Source organism: Geotrypetes seraphini, chromosome 1 (genome assembly GCF_902459505.1).
Source record: "Geotrypetes seraphini chromosome 1, aGeoSer1.1, whole genome shotgun sequence".
Lineage (NCBI taxonomy): Eukaryota > Metazoa > Chordata > Amphibia > Gymnophiona > Dermophiidae > Geotrypetes > Geotrypetes seraphini.
In genome coordinates this window covers 410182629-410207398 of record NC_047084.1, presented here as the reverse complement: position 1 = coordinate 410207398, position 24770 = coordinate 410182629, and the positions used below count along the sequence as shown (strand labels likewise).

At 42.8% G+C, this 24770-nt stretch overlaps 1 protein-coding gene across 5 annotated transcripts in view; it reads right to left on the bottom strand.

The window, feature by feature from the left end:
- The window catches only part of ZNF462 (zinc finger protein 462), a 475139-nt gene that overhangs the window by 322466 nt on the left and 127903 nt on the right, over positions 1 to 24770 (bottom strand). The window contains exon 1 of one of the 5 annotated variants that reach the window (XM_033918586.1): positions 11597 to 11627. The exons of 3 other annotated variants lie outside the window; for them this stretch is intronic. The gene's annotated coding sequence lies outside the window, so the exon portion shown is untranslated. Of the gene's footprint in view, positions 1 to 11428; positions 11522 to 11596; positions 11628 to 24770 lie in introns of those variants that run through there. One more of the 5 variants, XM_033918602.1, reaches the window with a different exon arrangement.

Below are 24770 nucleotides of genomic sequence, written 5' to 3'. Positions count from 1 at the left end.
GGTATGATCTGAATCCTGATTGAGAGGAATGAAGTATATTATGGTCATCTAGGTAGTTGGTGAGGTATTGAGCCACAAGTCCTTCTATCAGTTTGACATACAGTGGGATCGAGGCGATGGGTCTATAATTGGTAGGACCTTTTTGATCTTTCAGTAGAGGGGTGATTATAATCTCTCCAAGGTCTTGTGGGAATTGACCTTAACATAGTAACATAGTAACATAGTAGATGACGGCAGATAAAGACCCGAATGGTCCATCCAGTCTGCCCAACCTGATTCAATTTAAATTTTTAAATTTTTTCTTCTTAGCTATTTCTGGGCGAGAATCCAAAGCTTTACCCGGTACTGTGCTTGGGTTCCAACTGCCGAATTCTCTGTTAAGACTTACTCCAGCCCATCTACACCCTCCCAGCCATTGAAGCCCTCCCCTGCCCATCCTCCTCCAAACGGCCATACATAGACGCAGACCGTACAAGTCTGCCCAGTAACTGGCCTAGTTCAATCTTTAATATTATTTTCTGATTCTAAATCTTCTGTGTTCATCCCACGCTTCTTTGAACTCAGTCACAGTTTTACTCTCCACCACCTCTCTCGGAAGCGCATTCCAGGCATCCACCACCCTCTCCGTAAAGTAGAATTTCCTAACATTGCCCCTGAATCTACCACCCCTCAACCTCAAATTATGTCCTCTGGTTTTACCATTTTCCTTTCTCTGGAAAAGATTTTGTTCTACGTTAATACCCTTTAAGTATTTGAACGTCTGAATCATATCTCCCCTGTCTCTCCTTTCCTCTAGGGTATACATATTCAGGGCTTCCAGTCTCTCCTCATACGTCTTCTGGCGCAAGCCTCCTATCATTTTCGTTGCCCTCCTCTGGACCGCCTCAAGTCTTCTTACGTCTTTCGCCAGATACGGTCTCCAAAACTGAACACAATACTCCAAGTGGGGCCTCACCAATGACCTGTACAGGGGCATCAACACCTTCTTCCTTCTACTGACTACGCCTCTCTTTATACAGCCCAGAATCCTTCTGGCAGCAGCCACTGCCTTGTCACACTGTTTTTTCGCCTTTAGATCTTCGGACACTATCACCCCAAGGTCCCTCTCCCCGTCCGTGCATATCAGCTTCTCTCCTCCTGAGTGTGCTTTGTATCCACTGCATGAGGCTGGTTTTGAATTTAGGGGAGGCATTTGTAAGCAGATACGATGGGCAGTTATTCAAGTCGCATGAGGTGTGGCTATATTTTTTGTATAGTCGGTTCAAGTCTGGCCATTGTAGAGTTGGGAAGATGGACCAGGTTCTGTCTGCACATATGGCTTCTTCCATTGTGGGGGTTGTTAGTATCTCGTCGAATCTCTTTCATTTGAAAGGAAACTCTGCAAAGAGAGGGCATAGGATGAAGTTAAGAGGTGTTAGGCTCCGGAGTAATCTGAGGAAATACTTTTTTATGGAAAGGGTGGTAGATGCTTGGAACAGTCTCTTGGAAGACGTGGTGGAAACAGAGACTGTATCTGAATTCAAGAGGGCCTGGTATAGGCACATAGGATCTCTCCAAGAGAGAAAGAGATAATGGTTACTGTGGATGAGCAGACTAGATCGGCCATTTGGCCTTTATCTGCCATCATGTTTCTATCCATGGATTTGAAACCCTGTGATGCTGTAGCCCTTCATCACTCTCAGATCAGCAGCAGCCCCAACAGCTCTGCTAGTTTCCGACAGGCGTCACTTAGTAGGTCCTAAGTTTATCATATTTGTATTACCTATGGTACCTGAATGTATACTGCTTTGATAGCTTTCAGGCTTAGAGAATATAAGAAATTAAAAATAAATAGATAATAGGCAGAGGGTAAGCAAAAAGTGGTTGTTTTGTGCTCTATTTTTATATTAGACATTTCTTGTAAACTGCTTTGAACACCGATTATCCAAACTCCAATTATCTGGATGTTCAATTATACAGAGGTATGATTTAAGTATGATTGCTTCAGAGGTCATCAGCCCAGCCCAGCATCCAACTCCTCTGAACTGGGAGAATTTCCCCCACCAATGATTGGACATTAATTTTTTTTCTTTGCTCTGTCAGTGATGAAAATAGCTGCCATGACTTTCAGCGGCAGTCTTGTGAGGCTTTCATAGCCTCGCGAGACTGCCCCTGGAAGTCTCAGCAGCTTTTTTAATCACTGACAGAGCATGGGCAGGAGCGAGTAGGATTGCTCCTGCCCCAGCGCTGCCGCTAGACCACCATGGAAACAAGGTAGGCCTAGGTTCTTTCCTTTGGGTCCAGCAAGGGGTTGGTGTTGCCTGTTCAGGGAGGGAGGGGGAATGCTGCCTTTTCTTGTCAGGGTTGGGGTGGGGGGCTACGCTGAAGGTATATTTTTTATTAACAATTATTAAAACCAAAGAAAAAAAATTAATGTTCAATCATCCGGATTTTTGATTATCCGGACTACCCTCTGCCGATAGAAAAGATAGATAGAATGTCTGTGTCAATCTGTCCATTGTAACTTCCTGGGTAACTGACCCAACCACTTGTAATGTAATCTGACCTTGAACTGAATAGGCAAAGACAGAATAGAACACCTGCTTAAAAAATATAATATATTAAAGGCAATATATCAAATCATAATAAATAAAATAAAATGAAAGTGGAAGGTACAGGTTTGTGAGAGACTTCCAAATATATATTTGGATATCTCTGCTGAAGTGAGGTATCCTCTCTCCTTTCAGGGAATGTTCCTCAGACAATCAGACAGTATCCTTGTAGTCTTACAAGTGGGAGTGATACTGGTCCTAAAACCCACAAAAGGGAAAAAAGCATTTCTGATGTTGGGGTGAGTGGCTAGTAATCACTAAACAGTACAGCTCAGTATGAAAACAATGCTAAACCACACAGACAGGAAGGAACCTGGTGATGTAGAGGAAGAATGGCTGAAATTAAAAAGAGATAGTTGAATGGTCTTAATAGTAGGAAAAAATCAAAAAAGAAAGTAAAACAGAAAAGTATGGTTTTTGAAAGAGGAGGCTGAAAAGACAAAGGCAAAAAGATTAGCAACACTGGTAGAGCAAAGGCTCACAGATGGGGGAAGATGGAGAAGCGCTCTTGAGAAGCTGGCAGGCATTCAGGAAAAAAACATGACTGAAAGAGAAGACTGGTAAGAAAGAACAGCAAGGAATTGAGATTTTTTTTTTTTTTTTGGTACTTTATCAAAAGAAGAAAAGTCCAGGGATGAGCTTGTGAAATCAACGAGGGAAAGAATGTGTAAAGGGCAATAGAGAAAGTAGAAATTCCAAAGAAATACTTTTGTGTAGAATTCACAAAGTAGATTCTGATGGACTGCAGATATGTGGAAACAGCTCACATTGAAGGGAGATGTTCAACCCCAAGGAACTAACAAAACTGAAAACTGACAGGGAACTGGGGACAGATGAGATAAATTGTAGGACATTAAGGTTGCTCAGAGAGGTGCTGGGAGTACTCACTGTGATCATTTTTTCAGGGGAGATGCAAATGATTTGCCTTTTTAAGAGAGGGAGCAGGGAGGAGGTTGCTATCCAGAGGCTAGTTAGCTTGATCTTAGTGATAGGGAAATTAATGGGATCACTAATAAAAGAAAAGATGTTAACCTATCCTTGAGACCAGAGAATTGCAGTATCCAAAGCAAGATGGATTCTGATTAATATATCTGACCGACTGACCTAGGAAATAAGTTTGGGAAGAACAGTGAATATGGGCTACTCAAATTTCAAAGTATCCATTTGCATTGTTCCACAAATGGAACTTCTAAACAAGTTAGATGGTTTCTGGATGGATCCTAAACTAAAAACCTAAACAAGAAAGTATTTAGAAAAAAAAAAAAAACATAGAAAAACATAGAAAAAAAAGCGGCAGAAAAGGGCTATAGCCCACCAAGTCTGCCCATTCCAAGTATCCCTCCTCCCTGAGTTTACTCCCTTAAAGATCCCACGTGAGTATCCCATTTTCTCTTAAAATCCGTCACGCTGCTGGCCTTTATCACCTGGAGTGGGAGTCTGTTCCAATGATCCACCTCTCTCTCGGTGAAGAAGTACTTCCTGAAGTCGCCATGAAACTTCCCTCCCCTGACTTTCAGCGGATGCCCTCTGGTGGTCGAGGGTCCCATGAGCCAGAAGATATCATCTTCTGACTCGATGCGTCCCGTGATGTACTTATATGTTTCAATCATATCTCCCCGTTCTCTTCTTTCCTCAAGTGAGTACAGCCGTAATTTCTTTAGTCTTTCTTCATACGTGAGATTCTTGAGCCCTAAGACCATCCTGGTGGCCGTTCGCTGAACCGACTCGATCCTCAGCACGTCCTTTCGGTAGTGTGGTCTCCAAAACTGAACACAGTACTCCAAGTGAGGTCTCACCATGGCTCTGTACAACGGCATCATAACTTCAGGTCTCCTGCTGACGAAACCTCTGCGGATACATCCCATCATTTGTCTTGCCCTGGAGGTGGCCTTCTCCACTTGATTGGCAACCTTCATGTCCTCGCTAATGATCACTCCTAGATCGCGTTCCGCCGTGGTCCTAACCAAGGTCTCACCATTTAGTACATAAGTTCTACGCGGGTTTCTCTTACCCAGGTGCATTATCTTGCATTTTTTAGCATTGAAGCCTAGCTGCCAAGTAGTCGACCACTGTTCCAGCAACAGTAGGTCGTGTGTCATATTATCAGGTAATAAGCTTTTGCCTACTATGTTGCAAAGTTTGGCATTGTCGGCGAACAGTGATACCCTTCCTTTAAGTCCCTGCGTCATATCTCTTATGAATAAGTTGAATAGAATTGGGCCCAGGACCGAGCCCTGCGGCACTCCACTGATCACGTCCGATGCTTCGGATAGGGCACCGTTCACCACCACCTTCTGAAGTCTACCGCTCAGCCAATCCCCAACCCATGTAGTTAGAGTGTCTCCTAATCCTATCGATTTCAGCTTGTTCAGTAATCTTCGATGAGGGACGCTATCAAATGCTTTACTGAAGTCCAAATATACCACGTCCAGTGACTCTCCGGCGTCCAGTTGTCTAGTAACCCAGTCAAAAAAGCTAATCAGATTAGATTGGCAGGATCTACCCTGGGTGAACCCGTGTTGGTGTGGATCACGCAGTTTTTCTTCGTCTAGGATTGTGTCAAGATTCTGTTTGATTAGTGTTTCCATTAGTTTACACACTATAGACGTGAGACTCACTGGTCTGTAGTTTGCTGTCTCTGTCCTGCAGCCCTTTTTGTGGAGTGGGATTACGTTGGCGGTTTTCCAGTCCAAGGGGACTCTTCCTGTGCTTAGGGAAAGATTGAAAAGAACAGATAATGGTTCAGCCAGGACTTCCCTTAACTCCCTGAGCATTCTGGGGTGTAGGTTATCCGGTCCCATGGCTTTGTTTACTTTGAGTCTTGATAGTTCGTCGTAAACGCTACTGGGTGTAAATTCGAAATATTGAAACGGGTCTTTCTGGTTATCTCCCGTCTGCAGCTGTGGACCAGCTCCCGGCATTTCGCGGGTGAACACTGAACAGAAGTATTGGTTTAGTAGTTCTGCCTTCTCAGAATCTGATTCCGCAAAGTTACCGTCCGATTGCTTCAGGCGTACTATCCCATTTTTGTTTCTTTTCCTGTCATTAATATAACTGAAGAAAGATTTATCCCCTTTCTTAATTTTCCGTGCTAGCTCTTCCTCCATTCGGAGTTTGGCCTCTCTGACTGCTGTTTTGACAGCTTTAGATCTGTCTAGATAGTCCTCTTTTGCCCCCTCTCTGCCTAAATGTTTGTAGGTGATAAATGCATCTTTTTTCTGTTTAACTAGGTCTGAAATTTCTTTACTGAACCATTGGGGTCTTTTGTTTCTTCTGCGTTTACTTACTGTCTTTATGTATCGGTCTGTTGCTTCGTGTAGTATGGACTTTAGAGACGACCACATGTCCTCCACATTGTCAGATTTTGCTTGTTTATGTAGCTCCTGATGGACAAAATCTCCCATGCGGTTGAAGTCTGTGCCTCTAAAGTTGAGAACCCTTGTTGTTGTGTTTGTTTTAGGGAAACCTTTCTTGAGGTTGAGCCATACCATATTATGGTCGCTGGAGGCCAGTGTGTCTCCTACCGAGACTTCTGTGACACTATCTCCGTTGGTGAGTACTAGGTCTAGTAATGCCTGGTCCCTGGTGGGCTCCAATACCAATTGCTTGAGACGTGCACCCTTTATGGAGTTTAATATTCTTTTGCTGCTATCCGTAGTCGCAGAGAGTGTGTTCCAGTTTGCATCTGGCATGTTGAAGTCTCCTAGTATTACTGAGTCCCCGCGCAGTGTGATGTTCTCTATGTCCTCGATTAATTCTATGTCTTTGTCCTCCTGTTGCCTGGGAGGTCTATATAATCACACCAAGGTATAGGCATTTTTCATTCCCTCTGGCCAGGTTCACCCAATGGATTTGAGCGACAAGATAAAAAAGAGTTTTGATACAAATGGCATTCCACCATATGACGTATTCCACCTTAGATAGATCCTTCCAGCAGTGTAAAATGTTCTTGATAGCCAGAAACAGTAGAATATTAAGCAATCGAGCGTTAACAAAAAAAAAAAAAAAAGTTTTGGAGAAATAGCTATTTTAGTCCAGAGCAGCAAAAATGACAAGAAGAAGCTGGTGGTACTTTACTGACTAATCAATTTTATTGAGACACACACGGATGGAGTAGGGAGGAAAAGAACCCAGAATATAGATAAGGCACCGAGAAATGCAGAGAATTGTCTGGAAAGGGAGTGATAATAACAGCATAATTAAGCCCCCTGACAACTATAGTGAAGTGGATGAAAGAAATCAATAAAAAGATAATCTGAGAACAGTTACATCTAGTAGTGGGCCATGAAGCCACTGTCCCTGTTCAGCAGTCCCTAATTCAGCAGTTTCAAGCTGAAGTGTCCCTTTGACTTTTCTTTTTCATTCAAAAAAGGGACACGTCGAGTAGAAGTAAACTGTTCCCTCTGAGGAAAGGAATGTGATCAGTAGGACCTACGGGAATCAGTTCTGGAGAAGATTTTAGTCACTGCAGTGTAGTAGGAAGACTGTAAAATATTTTTTTGCCGATGACACAGTTATCAGCAACACCCTTGATTTACTATAGAGAATGAATAAATGAGAAAGAAATTAGGGTATTTTGAAGAGTAATCAAGAGCATAACTAAAAGAATGAGGAAAAAAACAACTGCAGAGGAATACATTTTAGGTACAGAAACCTAAGAGAGCTGTGTATGATATTTAAAAAACAACAACCAGCAAAATCCTCTGGGGTTATCATGAATGATGCCTTCAGGTTCCCAAAGAGTGTCGAGTGAGGAAAACTGATCGTGTGATAAAATACAAAATGAGAAAAAGATGTTAATACCTCCAAATAGATCAGTAATAGATTTCATCCATACCAGCAGGTCCTGTTCTAAATACCCTATTTCCACAGAGATATGAACAGAGCAGAAACAATCTTGAGGAAGAACTTCCAAAATGGAGCATGTCTATATTTAATCCTTAACTGCATACATATACATATAGGATTAGAATTTAGCCCATGGTGAGTTATGTTCAGCTACAGCTGTAAAATGTACAAGTGCTAAGCTCACTTAAAACACGCCTCTAACATGCCCCTTTAAGATTTAAGAGCACTGGAGACAAAATGGCCAGAAAGATGTCAAAAGTCAGTCTTGAAAACGCCCACTTGGACATTTTGACTAAAGATATCCAAGTGCCGGTTTATGCCATCTTTTGGATGCCTATGTTTTTTGAAAATGAGCTCTGTAGTGACACACAGTAGTAGATGATGGCACATAAAGACCTGTATGGTCCATCTAGTCTGTTAGATGTGATACTACATATGATACCATGGCACACCCAGCTGTCAGCTTTCAGGGTATCCACAATAAACATGCATAAGATGGATGTGCACCCAATGTAGGCAGTGTATGCTAATCTCTGTAACACATATTCCCACTGTGGATATTCTGAAAAAATGCCAGGCTGGCCATGTCCCAAAAACTGGGCTGAAAATATTCTGGTGTTTAAAATAAAGTGCCTTACCATATGAGGTCTGTTCAAAAAGTTCCAGGACAGTTTGAATTGCGCATCAACAGGAAGTTGAGGCGTTGAGTAGCTTAAAACTTCACGAGTAAACTCATTTTTTCCTTTTGTTGATATCTATTTTCATCTCTGAGCTACAGCAGTTTTTGCGAAAGTGTTTTTTCATGATCGGCTATTTTTAATCATGTGCGACCCCAATGAGCAGCGCTAAAGCGTGAAATTCTCCTTTAAATTGAGAAAGACTACTACAGAAACTTATTAAATATTGAAAGTGGCTTATGGGGAACATGTCATGAGTCATGGAAAGTGTTTTCAATGCGTCAAAATTCATGAATTTTGTGCAAAAAACGCAATGACAGTTCTTCCCCAGCCACCTTAAAACACAATGGAAGATCATCCCCAGCCACCTTAGTCTCCTGACTTGGCCCCTGATGACTTCTTCTTGTTTCCTAAACTTAAATCCATGCTGAAAGGAAAGCGATTCGATACCACTGAAGATAAAGCAAAATTCGATGTGGCAACTTTTGGCGATGCCTAAAGATGCGTTTAAGGATTGTTTCCAGAAGTGGAAGCAACGTTGGGAAAAGTGGGAAGGGGAGTACTTTGAAAGAGACCCAAAGGAATAAGTTGTAAGATTAATACATTTTTATAAAATTAGTCCTGGAACTTTTTGAACAGACCTCATATGTACTAGGAATTAAGGGCCGGATTCTGTAACCTGTGCTGATATCAGCAGCTGCCTTAAAAAATCAGTCGATTGCAGTGCACAATGGCACTGGTTTTAGAATTAAGCCTATGGGAAAGATAGGCACCGGAAATGTAGGCCTGGATTTTCCAGGCCTACATTTCTGGTGCCTATTTTGTGTAAATCACGCCTATGTAAGTGCTTCAGGCTGTCTAACGCCACTTACGATGTTGGCCACGGCTACTTTGGCGTTCACCCGCCTAAAGCGCCTACGTAGGCACGATTCCAGCACCTTTTATTAGGCGCTGGTAGGCGCTTCAGCTTCACCATTTTTTGCCATTTCTAACGGCGTTCTTCAATTAACTTAGTGCCTATCATTTTTATAATTTCCTCCTAAGGGTAAACAAATCTGGCTGCACATATTCACCTGACAGGGTTGGTTCACTGCATGCAGGATATTGTAATCTTGTTTTCCTTAGGATCTACACTACGGAAATCACAATTACAAGTTCCTGTGTGCAATGGTGTAAACCCAGACCTGGATCAACCCTGATGAGCAAATCTGAAGCGAGTTGGCAACCCCATTCTAGAAGTGCCACAATGAATATGCATGAAAGAGATCTGCATGCAATAAAGGCAGTGTATGCAAATCAATCTCATGCTTATTCATTGTGGATATCCTGAAAATCTGACTGGCAAAGGGGTACTCCAGGACTGACTTGCGAAACACTGATCTAGAACACCAGGTTAATTGTTTAGATTTCAGATTTAATTACTTGCCTTTCCAAATCCAAGCTCAAAGTGAGTTACAGTTCAGGTATTCTGGTTATTGCCCTGTCCAAGTGGGCTTACAATACAGCATGAAATAACTTGCCCAGCATCATTTGAAGTAGATAGATTTGAATCCTAGATTTCCTAACCATAGCCTGCTACACTAACAACAAGGCTTATTCCTCCATTTACTATTGTCTGTCATGTGGGTACCAGTTTTATGGGTGCTTGAGCACCCTAAGAATTGAACAAATTCCTTCACTGTATCCTTGAACACCCCAAATTTTGAACAAATTACTATATCCAAGGAGGAATAACTTGTACTGAATTTAGCAGTCCCAATTGTTTTGACATTTTGGTTTCTATGGTCTCTTCACTTTCATTTTCAATCAGGAGTCATGCCTTCAAAGTGCTGGTGAAACTGGGCAGAAATTCTGTTCTGTGCTTCTGCCACACGATCACCCTCTCTAGTGCATGTACTGAATTCAAAAATAAAGCTGGCCAGTTTTATCACACTCCCTAACAAATGCTAACCTGCATTTTCAAAGAGAGGTAACCTAAGAAGTTGCACCAGCTGCCCTGCACCTTACATGATTTTATCAGCATTCTCTACATTTTAGCCAAAGAAAATATTTAATTTTGTTGTATTTCTTAGCCACAAGTTTGCCAGTCCAGCTTATATCCTTACTAGATAACTATTTATAGATAAATTCTTCCTCCATGCACCTCAGAATTAAGACAAAAAACTTTAACTGGATCTGCTGCAAGCCATGTATTGACCTGCGATTTAGACTTCCTCAAGTTGACAAAATGAAAATCTCAGCATAAACTGCTCCTTTTCTGTAGGAATATAAAACCCTGCAATAGATGCTCGATGACTGAAGGTAATGATACAAAACAGATTAAGAAAATTAGCACTTCTTCACCAGCACAATACTGTTGATCAAAGTAACCACTAATTATCTTAATCCATATATGACTTCGTTAGTTGCCCACGTACCACAGTAGGTCATTATGATCCGAGGCTCTAGAGGGCTGAGCCCTTGAACAGCAGCCACAGCGTTTAATGATGAACATTCCGTTCCTTTACTGTAGAACATAGAATGATTTCTAAAGTCAGATTAAAGTCCTGTTGAGTGAAAGAGAGCACTGCTTCAGGACTTTGCACATACCAATGCTCCTCTTGATAAGTTTGCTAAAATAAACCTTTTGTCAAGAAAACATTCTGGCCAGAGAGCAGGCAGACACCAAGGTGATTTACCTACACTGCAGTTGGTAGTAAAATGGGGTTGTGCACAAGATTCTTTCAAACTAACAAAATTAGAGGAATCAAGACGCTCTAAGCCTTTGTGTCTTAGCAGCAGAGCAAGCTGCCTGGAAGAGGTTGTTACTCTGGATCAAATTACAGCAGTGACTGAAGCCCCACCCCACATCTCCTTCAGCACAGTCCATTAGATCTGAAAGCATATTTTCCATGGAGGACTCCTGCACCTCAGAGAAAAAGCTGATCATCCAGTTTTCACTACCCATCCCCCAAGCTTAGTTCTTTCATCTGAATCAAAGAAGCCAGGGTTCTGCTGAATGTATTTATCTCACTTTCAAGAGATACAAACTGAAGCTTTAAGCTATACTAAGCCACCCTAGTCCTCTAAGCTTCAGAAGCAGCCATTTTAGCTCACACAAGCAAAGCACTCAGAAGCTCAGAGCTTCTAGCCTGCACACAACATGGCAGCTGCATCTCAGGCAGACAAGATGCTACCAGAGTGAAGCAAGAAATTAGCATTGGAAGTATATTTTTCATACAAATAGTTTTCTTTCATTAAAACAGGAACATTAAAGCAGTATCTTTTGTCCTCTCAAATATAATTTAGAAATATCTTGGAAGGCTTTTTCACCTTCTGTGAGACAGACAAGTTGGCATATTCCAGTCAGAAGTGTAATACGTCCTTTGCTATTCTTAAAACTGGAGGAAGAGTATAACCTTAAGCATGATACGAACAAACAAAATCTTATCCAGAAGCCTCAGCTCTCTTGGGAGTCGTCCTTCTACACAGAAGACTTACCATCTGGCTCTGCTTGAGAAATTCCAAAGTCTAATGACCTTTGTTAAAGCCAGCCAGTTTCTCTCAGCAAACCCAGGCACACCCTGCAGCACAAAAGCTGTAGCTATTCATTTACATGAGGTTCTCTGAAAGCTCCATTGTGAAGGAATGGGGAAAAAAAACAAAATCTTTATTCACTAAAAACAAATCTCAAAACCTGCAGGCTTTCAGAAGTATTAAAAGATGCTTTCTCCTAATGGCTTTTGAAAATATTTGGATTTTTCAACACAATAAAAAAAAGAAAGAAAACAAAGGTTCTGGATTGCAAAACTGAAACTTAAAAATAAAGAACTAGTCATTCCACCACCTTCTCTAATATGATACCTTCAGTAGCTGCCCTTCAACATGCTCCAAGGAGGGTGAAGGCAAACCCATAGCTTCTTTCCTATATTACAGCAGAGATGAGAGGGTTATAAAATCATTCCTTAGAATAGGTAGAAAGTTCTTTCAGTAGGTTCTAGCATTAACTTATGTATTTCAGCATCTGTCAGAGAATAGGTTAATCTTAACAGCAGCTGAAAGAAACAAGCAGCTGAATTTGCCTTCAGTTTTTGTTTCACCAAGGGCTGAAATTCAGCTTATTTTGTAAAGAATTTCACCTCATTGTGCACATATATATCTTTCGAAGCCTCCTAACACATAGAATGCGGGGGGGGGAAAAAACTTGACTGCCCTGTGAATACAGCACCCAAAAATGCATCTAAAGCAGACCAGTAGCAGATCTTCCTTTGTCTGATATGGAACAATCATTTTTGTCAGAAGCATGCACATTTTCGGTAAAACATACTAATCATATACAAACCCATGTACACAGAAAAGAAACACTGTCATGCAAGATTTATTGAGATTCTGTTAGAATTGCAGGAAAACCTACTAAAGCCATTCTGTAACAAAAATAAATTACTTTACAGAGAATCTCTCATGCATTTCAAATATAAATTGAGATCTGGTTTTGTGCTTCTGCTCACCAGGTCAAAAACAGAAGATGAAGTTTCAGAACTTAAAAATATTCTCAAATATGAGAGATACCAATTCCTACTCCTTCCAAAACTCTGAAGTCTTAATTCAAGACAAGCTTCTCCTTCTCCCATATACTTGTATATATTAAGTAAAAAAAAATGGGGAATAAATCCCAACCAGATCACAGAAAATGGTGTAGCCTTCTAAATGTAGAAGAACAAACTGAAAGACACAAGTTTAAATCCAGCCTCAGACTGGTAATCATCAAATAATATGACCCTAAGTAGGATACTGGACATCTAGCAGTCATACTTACAAATGTTACCAACAGCTCTGAAGTAACATGCTAAAGATTTTGGGGTCATATGGACAGGATGAACAAGTTCAGTTTGTATCTTCAGTTTATAGGCCCAAAGTCATGATTAATATTTGGATAGCACTACAAGGTCTACACAGTGTTTTACTGAAGTTCTTATTACATTAATTAGAAACCTAGAAAAAGGCACCACTCAAATTGATAGCAAGGCATCAAGAAGATGACAACTCCATCAAAGGAATGGTACTGAAATTTTAGCAACTTATTGAACCTCTAAACTCCTAGCACTGAATCATAATTAAACAACTGTTGTTTTATCATGTTTGAATAGCCACGTTTGCAAATGCTCATAACCCTATCAACATCAAAGCCCTGGCAGTTACTTGGCAAAGGCAAGCTTGGATGTCATTGCAAACACTGAATCTTGGCACAATGGCAACTGAGTCTGGGAGGTGACCGCCCCAGGATATAATCTCTTCAGAAAAGACAAAGGCTCCGATGTTCTAAACCAGGAGTCTCAAAGTCCCTCCTCGAGGGCCGCAATCCAGTCGGGTTTTCAGGATTTCCCCAATGAATATGCATTGAAAGTAGTGCATGCACATAGATCTCATGCATTTCATTGGGGAAGTCCTGAAAACCCGACTGGATTGCGGCCCTCGAGGAGGGACTTTGAGATCCCTGTTCTAAACCGACCATGCATTTATCGATTGATGCTAACCGGTTTAGCATTGAAGTATTTTACCTATCAATGCTCATAATGGCTCACCGCGCTCTTTTCTGTACTTCATAGCAGCCTCCAACCCAGCTATGCAAATGTAATGCAAAGAGGTCATTAATATTAAAATGAAAACTCCAAGCAATTCCCTAACATTGCCTGGTGATGCACTAAATTAAGTGCTGACTTTTAATGAGCCAAACTTACCGATGGGTCTAGAGGTGCCAGTAGTGCATTAAAAGCACTTCTCAGGCGCATGTGTTAAAGGTGCAGCTCATGTGACAGTGCATCAGTGTACACTGACAAGTCTGGGCTGCAAATTCTAGAAATTTGAAACAACAGGATTAATTTTTATATGGAGGGCCATATATTTGTGTATTATAAACGCATCTTAAGTGTGTGTTAAAGGCACGATTCATGCATGCTCATTAAAAGCTGCCAGCAAGATATATGTACCACAGAAGCAGTATAGAAAAAAAAAGCATTCGCATTTGCATGATTTGTTGGTACTTCTCTGCCCCTACCTCTCCTCCATTCATGGCATGAATGGACGCATATCACACGCGCCTATGTTGTGCACCTATAACGTGCTACAATAAGGCACGCCTATGATTGATGCTCAGGTGTAACTACGATGTAGCTTTTACTGGTACATGCGCACATTTGTGTCTCTATCCTTGAACTATTCTGCGCATGTGTCGGTTGCTTTCTCCTATGATTGATCGGATGCGATTATGGCGGACCTCCACGAAACTCATTTGCATACAAAGTTGTTTCAACATCGATTGTCGTTTTCAAATCGGACAATTTACTGGCACCACAGCGACCCACAGGATTTAAACAGTGATTTTAGAGCTTCTGGGCCTAAATGGGGAAAAGGAAGAACAGAATAGCTCTTTATATTAGGAAAGCAATAGTAGCTATTTAAAAGGTAAGCAAGGAGAAGCTAAATTACCCCATATATAGGCCGTGGCCTATACATTGATTTTGCAAACCGGCCTAGTGGCCACGGCTTGCTTAAATGGGGCGATCTATACGTAGAGCAATACATCATCCTCCCCTTAAATACCGCCCTCGCCAGTATTCCTCCTGGACAGCCGCGCCTGCCTCCTCCAAACATGCTGGCTGCCTCCTCCAGACATTTTGTGCAGGGCAGGAGCGATGTCTGCGATATCAAGCCTCGCCCGTGCCCTTCCTGATTGGCTGCCGTCATGAGAACTGACAGTAGCCAATCAGGAAGGGCGTGGGGCAAGGCTTGAGATCACAGACATCGCTCCTGCCCTGCAGTATCAACTAGGAATGAAAATCCTACATGTTCTATAAGGAATGTTGCCGAGGAAACAACTCCATTTGAGTGGAGTCTACACTGGTAATGAAAAATAAGAGACATTGGAACTCATTTTCAAAAAAGAGAGATGTCCAAAAGACGGCACTTGAGTTAAAATGTCCAAGTGGGTATTTTTGAAACTGGCTTTTTAGACGTTTTTCTGGTCATTTTGTCTCCAGTGCAAATAAATCTTGAGGGGGCATGTTTTGGGCAGGATTAGGATGGGCTTAGTACTTGGATGTTTTACAGTGATAAATATTTTACAAAATGTCCAGAGCACAATTTGGATGTTGTGGGATAGACCTGTTTTTAAAATTAATAACGGTCTAAAAGGTATCCCGACTAGATAACCACTGGAGGGATGACGATATGGCCCACAAGGACTCCACCAGGGGTCACGAGCCCCCTTCATAACTCCAAATATCTGTATGAAACAGTACATATCTGTCTCTATCACAGCTGCAGATTCTATGGCCAGTTCTAGTAAAACTGCAAGCAGGTCTCTAGAGTAGCCTGGTGGGCAATGCAGTGGACTGCAGAGAAGGGGACCCAGGCCCATATGCCAGCCTAACCAGTACACTTCTGGTGGAAAGTGTGAGCACACCAAAACTCACCAAAAACCCACTGTACTGCCATATAGGTGACACCTGCAGGCATAAAGGCTATTGGGGTGGTAGAAAGGTGGGTACAGTAGGTTTGGGGGGAGTTTTGGAGGGCTCACCATACAATGTATAGGGGTTATGGTAAGATGTGTACCTGGCACCCTTAATGTGAAGTTCAAAGCAGTGCCCCCTAGGGTGCCTCACTGCTTTGCTGGCACGTCTATATAGCCAGTCCATTAAAAATGCTGGCCCCTCCTACATGCAAATGGTTTGTTTTAGATCTTCTTTTTTTTTTTTAGAAAATGGCAAAAAAAATTAGATGTTCAGCTGGATCATTTTCGAAAAAAAAACATCTTACAAGTTCAAAAATAGATATACAAGGGTAAATCAAAAAGTAAAGGCAAAATACCTTTAATGGTTTTAATACAAGTAACTGTCACTTTTCCAAATAGTCCCCGTGCAAGCTGATGCATTAGTTGTATCATTCAACTAGCTTCTGCATTCCTACAGAGAAGTTTTTTAGCTGCTCCCGAAGCCAGGTGAGTACCACTTCCTTACTTCATCATAAAGTCTTTTGTTCTCTGGGTCATAGTGATGCACACGTCTCATCGCCAGTGACAATTCTCTTTAGAATACATGGAGCTTGATTAAGTCACGTTGCAGATCTTCACAATCCCCCTGCGTCTTCCCCACTCTGAATAACTTCGTATCGTCCACAAATGTAATCACTTCACTCGTCGTACCAATTTCCAGGTCGTTTATAAATATGTTGAAGAGCACAGGTCCAAGCACCGAACCCTGCGGCACTCCATTCATAACGCTTTTCCAGTCCGAGTATTGTCCATTTACCTCCATTCTCTGTTTTCTATCCGCCAACCAGTTTTTAATCCACATGAGTATTTCACCCTCGATTCCATGGCTTGCAATTTTTCGAACTAGTTGTTCATGCGGGACCTTGTCGAACGCCTTCTGAAAATCCAGATATATAATGTCAACCGGCTCGCCCTTGTCTATCTTCTTAACAGGCAAGTTCATCAAGCCATTTCTTCCCTTGCTGAAGCTGTGCTGGCTGGTCCTCGTCAAATTGTGTCCATCAAGATGATCAATGATGTGGTCCTTTATCAGCACCTCTACCATCTTTCCCGGTACCGAGGTCAGACTCACCGGTCTGTAATTTCCAGGATCTACTTTTGAACCTTTCTTGAAGATCGGCGTGATATTCGCCACTTTTCAGTCTTCTGGAATCCTTCCCGATAAGATCGACAGATTGGCTATTAGTTGAAGCAGTTCAGCTATACTCCCTTTCAGTTCCATGATGACCCTCAGATGGATGCCATCCAGTCCTAGGGATTTATCGCTCTTAAGCCTATCGATCTGCCTGTATACCTCTTATAGACTGACAGCCAACCCTGTCAGTTTCCCATCTTCGTTTCCAGCATATAGCCTGATGGGTTCCAGTATGCTGTGTATGCTTTGGTAAATACAAACGCAAAAAATGTGTTCAGTTTGTCAGTGATTGCTTTGTCCTCTTTTAGCACTCTCTTTATTCCATGGTCATCCAACTGTCCCACCGTTTCCTTCGCGGGTCGTTTCCCCTTAATATATCTAAAGAACGGCTTGATGTTTTTTACCTCCTTGGCTATTTTTTCCTCGTAGTCTCTATTGGCCCCTTTTACCGCCTTATGGCATCTGCGTTGATGTTTGTGCTTATTCCAGTTTTCGTCCGTTTTGACCTTTTCTATTCCTTAAATGAAGTCTTCTTGTCTCTGATCGCTTCCTTCACCGCTACGGTGAGCCACGCCAGTTCCTTGTTCTTTTTCCTCTTGGATCCCTTGGTGATACGCGATATATATAGATTTTGCGCCTCGGTGATCATGTCCTTGAAAAGGGACCATGCTTGCTCTAGCGTTTTTACAGTGCTTATCCTCTTCTTAATCTTCTTCCCCACCATGAGTCTCATCCCTTCGTAATACCCTTTTAGAAAGTTCAGTACCGTGGTCGACGTTCTGGATTGATGTTTTGCCCCCGTGTCCAGATCGAAGCGGATCATATTGTGATTACTGCTTCTCAGCGTCCCTTCTTCTTGTACACCTTGTGCCAGTCCTCATAGTCCATTTAGAATTAAGTCCAGAATTGCATTTCCTCTCATATTTTCCTTGACAAGTTGTTCCAGGAAGCAATCGCCTACAGCATCCAGGAACTTGGTCTCCCTACTACAGCTGGAGGTGCCTAGGTTCCAGTCTATCCCTGGATAATTTAAGTCACCCATGATAACTGCGTTGCCTCCCTTGCAGTTGCGTTTAATCTCATCCGTCATCTCTCCATCAATTTCTTCGGACTGCCTGGGGGGCGGTAGTAGATGCCGATCTTTGTTTCCGTTCCGTTTGTCCCCGGAATTTTGGCCCATAGAGACTCTACCTTATTTTTCATTTCCGGCATGTTCTCTCCAGTAGACTCAATTCCTTCTTTGATGTATAGGGCAATACCCCCTCCTTTTTGACCTACTCTATCTCTGCGGTATAGCTTGTATCCCGGTAGCACAGTGTCCCAGGCGTTTTCCTCATTCCACCATGTTTCTGTGATGCCGATAATGTCAAGGTTATCTTTTTGTGCCATAGCTTCCAATTCCCCCATCTTATTTCTTAGGCTTCTTGCATTTGTTTATGTACAGTTGAGTTTGCCGCCTGTTACTTTCTTGCAAATTCTTCCCTCTTGTGTCCTTTCCGATCTGTCAGGATTTCTATTTTGTCTATGATCGGGTGAGTCTTCCTGGTTGTCTTCCTGCACGGCATCCTCTGGGTATACCAGTTCCCGAACCATTGACTCCTGGTCGACTGTGGCTTTCCCCTTCTTCTTAGTTTAAAAACTTCTCAATTTGTCTCTTGATGTTGCTTGCAAGTGGCTTCGTTCCATCTCCACGGGAGGCAAGAAACTCCCCTGGCGCCACTGCCACTATAACTGATAGAACAGTCTCCATGCAAAAATGTGGCACTTTTAGTGGAGCACTGACCAACTTGAACTCTAGAATTGGCATCCAGTAGTCTGAACCTTTCTTCAGTACGATGAAGTATATAGAATATTTGTTGGAGCCTGATTCTTTGTATGGTACTAGCTCTATAGCATGAAGATCCATTAATCTTTGTACCATGGCCTGTACTCTGAGGGTTCTCTCTGGCCAGAATCTACAAAGAGATCGGGGGGAGAGAAGACTCAATTTTATAAACTTCTCAAACAACTTCTAGGACCCAACAGTCTGTGCTTATCTGAGCCCAGACCGACCAAAAACCAACAGCCTGACCTTTCTTGTAGGTTGGGGAAGAAAGAGAGCCAGAGGCTTGCTGTTTCCTACCCCCGCTGAACTTCTGCCATGACTCCTGAAAAGGACCTCTGCATTGCTTGGCCTCCTGCATAAGGAGAGAATCTTCAAGAGCCTCAAAAATTCCCAGGTCCCATAACTGAGTCATCTGGGGTCTGCTCTCCTGCAAGGACTTAGGACAACAGTCCATACCATTGGCCATCAGATGCCAAATAGCATCTACCCTTGAAAGGGAAGCCTGCTCAGAGTGGCTTAAGACGCTGAATTTCCTGGCCACTGTCTGATCCAGAGCATCTGTTGGGGGGAGCCAGCATAGGCTGACACCTTACTCATAACTCTATCATATGTGGAGAGGCATTTTAAAAACATACGTCTAAGTCCGATTTGGACGTATGGCGCTAGACATCCAAAGTCAGCAGTAAAAAAATGCCTATTTTCCAAAGGCAAACTACCATACGTCTAGAAATAATTTTTTTTTTTTTTAATCGTCTATCTGAACGTCCTGGCCATTGGGACACCCAGACTGCCAGGATGTCTATTTTTATAACACATTTTTGACCAAAATTTCATCCATTTCCCAAACACCCAGAACAAGACCATTTGTACATGGGAGGAGCCAGTCCTGTAATGGACCAGCCAACCAGACATGGCAACAGAGCAGTGGGGCACTCTAGAAGGCACTGCTGTGAATTTCACATAAAGGGTGCCAGATAAAAATATCACCAGAACTCCCTTATAGGTTATGGTGAGTCCCCCAAAACCCCACTATACCCACCTGTCTATAACCCCAATAGCCCTTAAGATGCAGTTGGCATCTATATGGTAGTAAAAAAGTAGGGTTTTGGTGGGCTCACATTTTCTACCATGAATGTAGTTGTCAGAGTGGCCTATGGGACTTGCTACCCACCAGGCTATTTAAGACACCTGTGTGCAGTTCTACTAGGCTTTCCTATACCAGGTGCTGATGTTCTGGAGACAGGTATGTACATCTATATTCTGATCTTTATGGGTGTGAGGGTGTCTGTGAGCATTGGGGGAATGTGGGGGCGTCTTACCTTGATGCATGCAGTGGTCATCTGGTCAGTCTGGGCACTTTTGTGGTACTTAGAACCTTCTAAAACAGGTCTAGTTTCAAATGTCTAAGTTCTGTTTAGGATGTCTTGCAAAATGTTTGATAATCACAGCAAGATGTCCATGTCTAACCCACCCTTGAGACTGCCCAAAGCCTGCACATAGCATGCCTCCACCACACCCATCCCATGCTCTGAATATACAGAAAGACGGTTTTGATTATCGGCACTTGGACCCAACCCCACACTCCTTGCCAGGTTCTGCCTCTGTCCCCCTTCCCTGCCAGGCTCTGTACCCCTATCCCCCTTCTGGTGGTCTAGTGGTGGGCAATGACAGGGCATAGGGCAGGCAGGGACAGGGCACAGATATCAAGGCAGATGACTTTTTAAAATATGCAATGTCACCTCAGTAACAACTATAGAAAAATAGATAAATATAGTGCAAAACATAGACAGCAGATATAAATTCTCAAAACTGACACATTTTAATCACTAAATTGAATATAACATCATTTTTCCTACCTTTATTGTTTGGTAATGTCTTTCTTTCTTTCTTTCCTTCCTTCCTCAGGCCCAACAATTGTCCCTTCCTCCCTCCTAAGTCCACCTCAATCCCTTGTGGCCTTTGTCCTCTTCCTCTCCCCACGAAAAAACTTCTATGCCCAAAAAATTGGAAATGTCACAATCAACAGTAGTAACCTCTTCAAACTGGTCAACGATCTTTACAATCTCGAGACAGTTACCGACAACCGGGACGAGGAACCCACACTAACCGCCAACTCCCTAGCCGACTTCTTCAACTCCAAAATACTGAAACTAAGATCTTCGATAACTGCCCCTGCTAATCCCCACGGGGACTTTCCAACCCTCCAAGACAACAACAGTCCCAAACCAGACCCGGGGTTCAGAGCAGACCTAAACTGGGATCAATTCACTACTATCGATTGGCAATCCTTCAACAAATTCTATAACAAATATACCAACTCCTTCTGTAGACTAGACACCTGCCCCCCTAACGTCATGAAAACGGCTCCAACCCACTTCAAAGCAAATATGCTGGCATGGGTCAACCTCCTACTGTCTACCGGAAGCTTCCCAGCAGAACAAGGCCACATCTCGATCACCCCAATCATAAAAAACACAAAAGAACCACCCAATATCCCGTCCAACTACAGACCGATCGCAAGCATCCCACTATTCACCAAAATAGCAGAAGGGCTGGTTAATGCCGAACTTACCACATACCTTGATAAATTCAATATCCTAAATGACAATCAATCAGGCTTTCGCTCCAACCACAGCACCGAAACCATTATAGCCTCTCTCCTAGACCACCTTCACAAACTCTTCAGCCAAGGCTCCAGCGCCTTGATTGTACAACTCGACCTGAGCAGCGCATTCGATCTGGTCGACCACAACATTCTCCTTGACTGCCTCTCCTACATAGGCATCTCGGGCCAGGTCCTTAACTGGTTCCACGGGTTCTTACGGAACAGATCATACAGGGTATTCAAAAACGACGCCTTCTCATATAGCTGGGAGAACTCCTGTGGCGTGCCACAGGGCTCCCCCCTATCTCCCACCCTGTTCAACGTCTACCTCGCCTCCCTAGGAAACCTTCTGCAAAACCTCAAGCTCAAATTTTTTATCTACGCAGATGACATCACTATAATCATCCCGCTAACCAGTTTTACATCAGAGCTCCTTACCTTCCTTTCAAGCATACTCAATCAGATAGAACACTGGATGTTATCATACAGACTAAAACTAAACCCGGATAAAACAAAATTCTTCCTAGCAACCCCCAAAGATAAAATCAAAGACACCACAATTCAAATAAAAGGATCCGTTTTCCCCCTTGAACACAACCTAAAAATACTCGGCGTCACACTAGACAAACATCTATCCCTCGACAAACACACGGACAATACCGTCAGAAAAAGTATCTCGGTGCTTTGGAAACTCCGCACCATAAAAAAATACTTTGACGAAACTTCATTCCGCCTGCTAGTACAATCCTCCATCCTCAGCATATTGGACTACTGCAATATCATTTACTTAAGCTCCACAAAAAAAAACCATCAGGAGACTCAAAATGATCCAGAACACTGCTGTCCGCCTCATATTCGGCCTGAAAAAATGGGAACACATCACCCCTTTCTACCACAAACTCCATTGGCTGCCATTAGAATCCAGAGTCCTATTCAAATTCGCCTGCTTCTGCTATAAAACAGTATTTGGTTTATCCCCAAGCTACATCATCCCTCACTTCGCCCTAAATCACAGCATCAAGGACTCCCGCAGAATCCAACTATTCGCCTACCCCTCCCTTAAACTCTGCCACTCTAAAAGATTCCTCGACAAAACCCTCGCCTTCCAAGCCACTAAGCTAAACCCATGGTTATCCCAAATGGCCCTCAAGGCCCCCAACTACCTCGGCTTTAGAAAACTACTCAAAACCCGCCTCTTCCAAGACCAGGATCCCAACGCCCCTTCTATCTAACACCCACTCTCCCCTCTACATCCTTCCCTCCCCCCCCCCCCCCTGGCAACTTTGATCAATTTGTTATTGAACCGCTCATAACCCCACTCAACTGCTGTAAACCACTTGTAACCTTGTTTAATTGATGTGAACCGCCTAGAACTCTTCCGGGTATGGCGGGATACAAAAATAAAGTTATTATTATTATAAAGTTATTATTGTCTGGTGATTTCTTTCTTTCTTTCCTTCCTTTCGCCCAACAATTGCCCCTTCCCCCCTTCCCCTCACTGCCTTCCAGCCTTGTCCTCTTCCCCCCTCCCCCTAATTCAAGCCCAACAATTGTCCCTTCCTCCCTCCCTCCTAAGTTCCCCTCATTGCCTTTCAGCCTCTGTCCTCTTCCGCTACCCCCCAAGCCTGCTTGCCCCGCCCATCCGATTTAATTACCTCCAGCTGCTGCTGCTGTGAGGACATGTCGATGAAGCAGCAGCAGCAGCAGGGGGGGGAACTCCTGGCTCAGCAGCGCGGCACCTGGAACAGATGTTGCTAGGAAGGTCCAGGCGGGTGCAGCGATTGCACCCCACCAGCCCAGAAGCCTTACTCCCAACATCAGAATTGACGTCGGGAGTAAGGCTTCTGGGCAGGCGTGCAATCGCTGCACCCACCTGGCCCTTCCTAGCAAGTAGCAACATCTTCTGTTCCAGGTGCCGCGCTGAGCCAGGAGTGCCCCCCCCCCACCCGCTGCTGCTTCATCGTCAGGTGTAAGGTTCCTGGGCCAGCGGCAATCCCTGCACCTGCCTGGCCTTTTCCTTCCTCTACTTTCCTCGGCAATGAGCAACCAGCAGCGGCGGTGGCGTGCGAAGGGCGAACAACAGCAGCAATCTAAATAAGGTAACGGGGGATTTGGCTATTCGCCCCATAGGATGCACCCCTTTTTCCACCCACTTTTTGGTGGGGGAAAAAGTACATCTTATGGAGCGAAAAATACAGTATTTAAAGTTTTTTAAACTATGCATGGGTAATTGTAAGAACAGTGAAACTAAAGTAGATAGAATAGAATTGCTAATCAATGCGATGGATGTGCTTGTTTTTGAGTACAAATTAACTAAAAATGCGTCTCGAAAGTTGACAAGCAAACACACATTTCATCATCCACCATCTGCAGTTGTTCTTTTTTTTTAAATTTCTATCAAAGCTGAAAATCCAACTTCGCAAAGATAAGAAGATCCAAATGGTAACAAAGCTTTAATTGCTTTGTTGCTCAAGTTAGGATAACTACTGCATAAAAAAAAACAACCTAAAATTACTTGCCTTAGAAAGAGGGGGCAGTACTTATACATTCCACCTCACTAATGATTTTATAGACTTCTATCAGAACTCTTCTCAGCTGTTTCTTCTCCAACCTGAATATCCCTAACCTCATTATCCTTTCTCTATATGGGAGTTTTCCCATCCCCTTTATCATGTTTGTCGCTCTTCTCTGAATCTATTTTCATTCCACTATATATTTTTCAGAAGAAGCAACCGGAACTTCACACAAGGTGCAGTCACACCATTGATAGATATAGAGGCATTAGGACAATCTTTAATTTTATTTTTTATTCCTTTCCTAAAACTACTTATCATTCTGTTTATTTATTTTTTGTTGCTTGATTTTCTTTGTTTTTTGACTGATGCAGCAAGCTGAGCTGAGGATTTCAATGCATTGTCCACAAGATGGCCAAGATTATTTTCTTAGGGAGTGGCTCCAAATATGGAATCCAGCAACATGTACAGTACTAATAGTTTGGATTTTCTCTTCTATGTGTCACTTTGTACTTGTCCATGTTAAATTTTAGCCCTCTAGTCTCTTAGGGCCCTACTGCAATTCCTTAAAAATGACTCATGGTCTAATAACTTTGAACAATTCTGGATCATCTGCAAATCTGATCACCTCATTTGGTGTTTCCTTTTCCAGATCATTTATAAACTCGTATATTAAAGAATACTGGTCCCCATAAATATTCCTGGGGCAATCCACTTTAATCATTTTAAAAATTGATCATTCTAATTCTACTCTGTTTTCTGTTTTTAAAAAAAGTTCTAAATCCACAGTAAAAAAAAACCTCCTATTCATAACTTTTAAATTTTCTCAGGAGTCTCCCATGAGGAATAAGAACATAAGAATTGCAGCTGCTGGGTCAGACCAGTGGTCCATCGTGCCCAGCGGTTTGCTCACACGGCAGCCCTTAGGTCAAAGACCAGTGCCCTAACTGAGACTAGCCTTACCTGCGTATGTTCTGGTTCAGCAGGAACTTGTCTAATTTTGTCTTGAATCCCTGGAGGGTGTTTTCCCCTATAACAGCCTCCG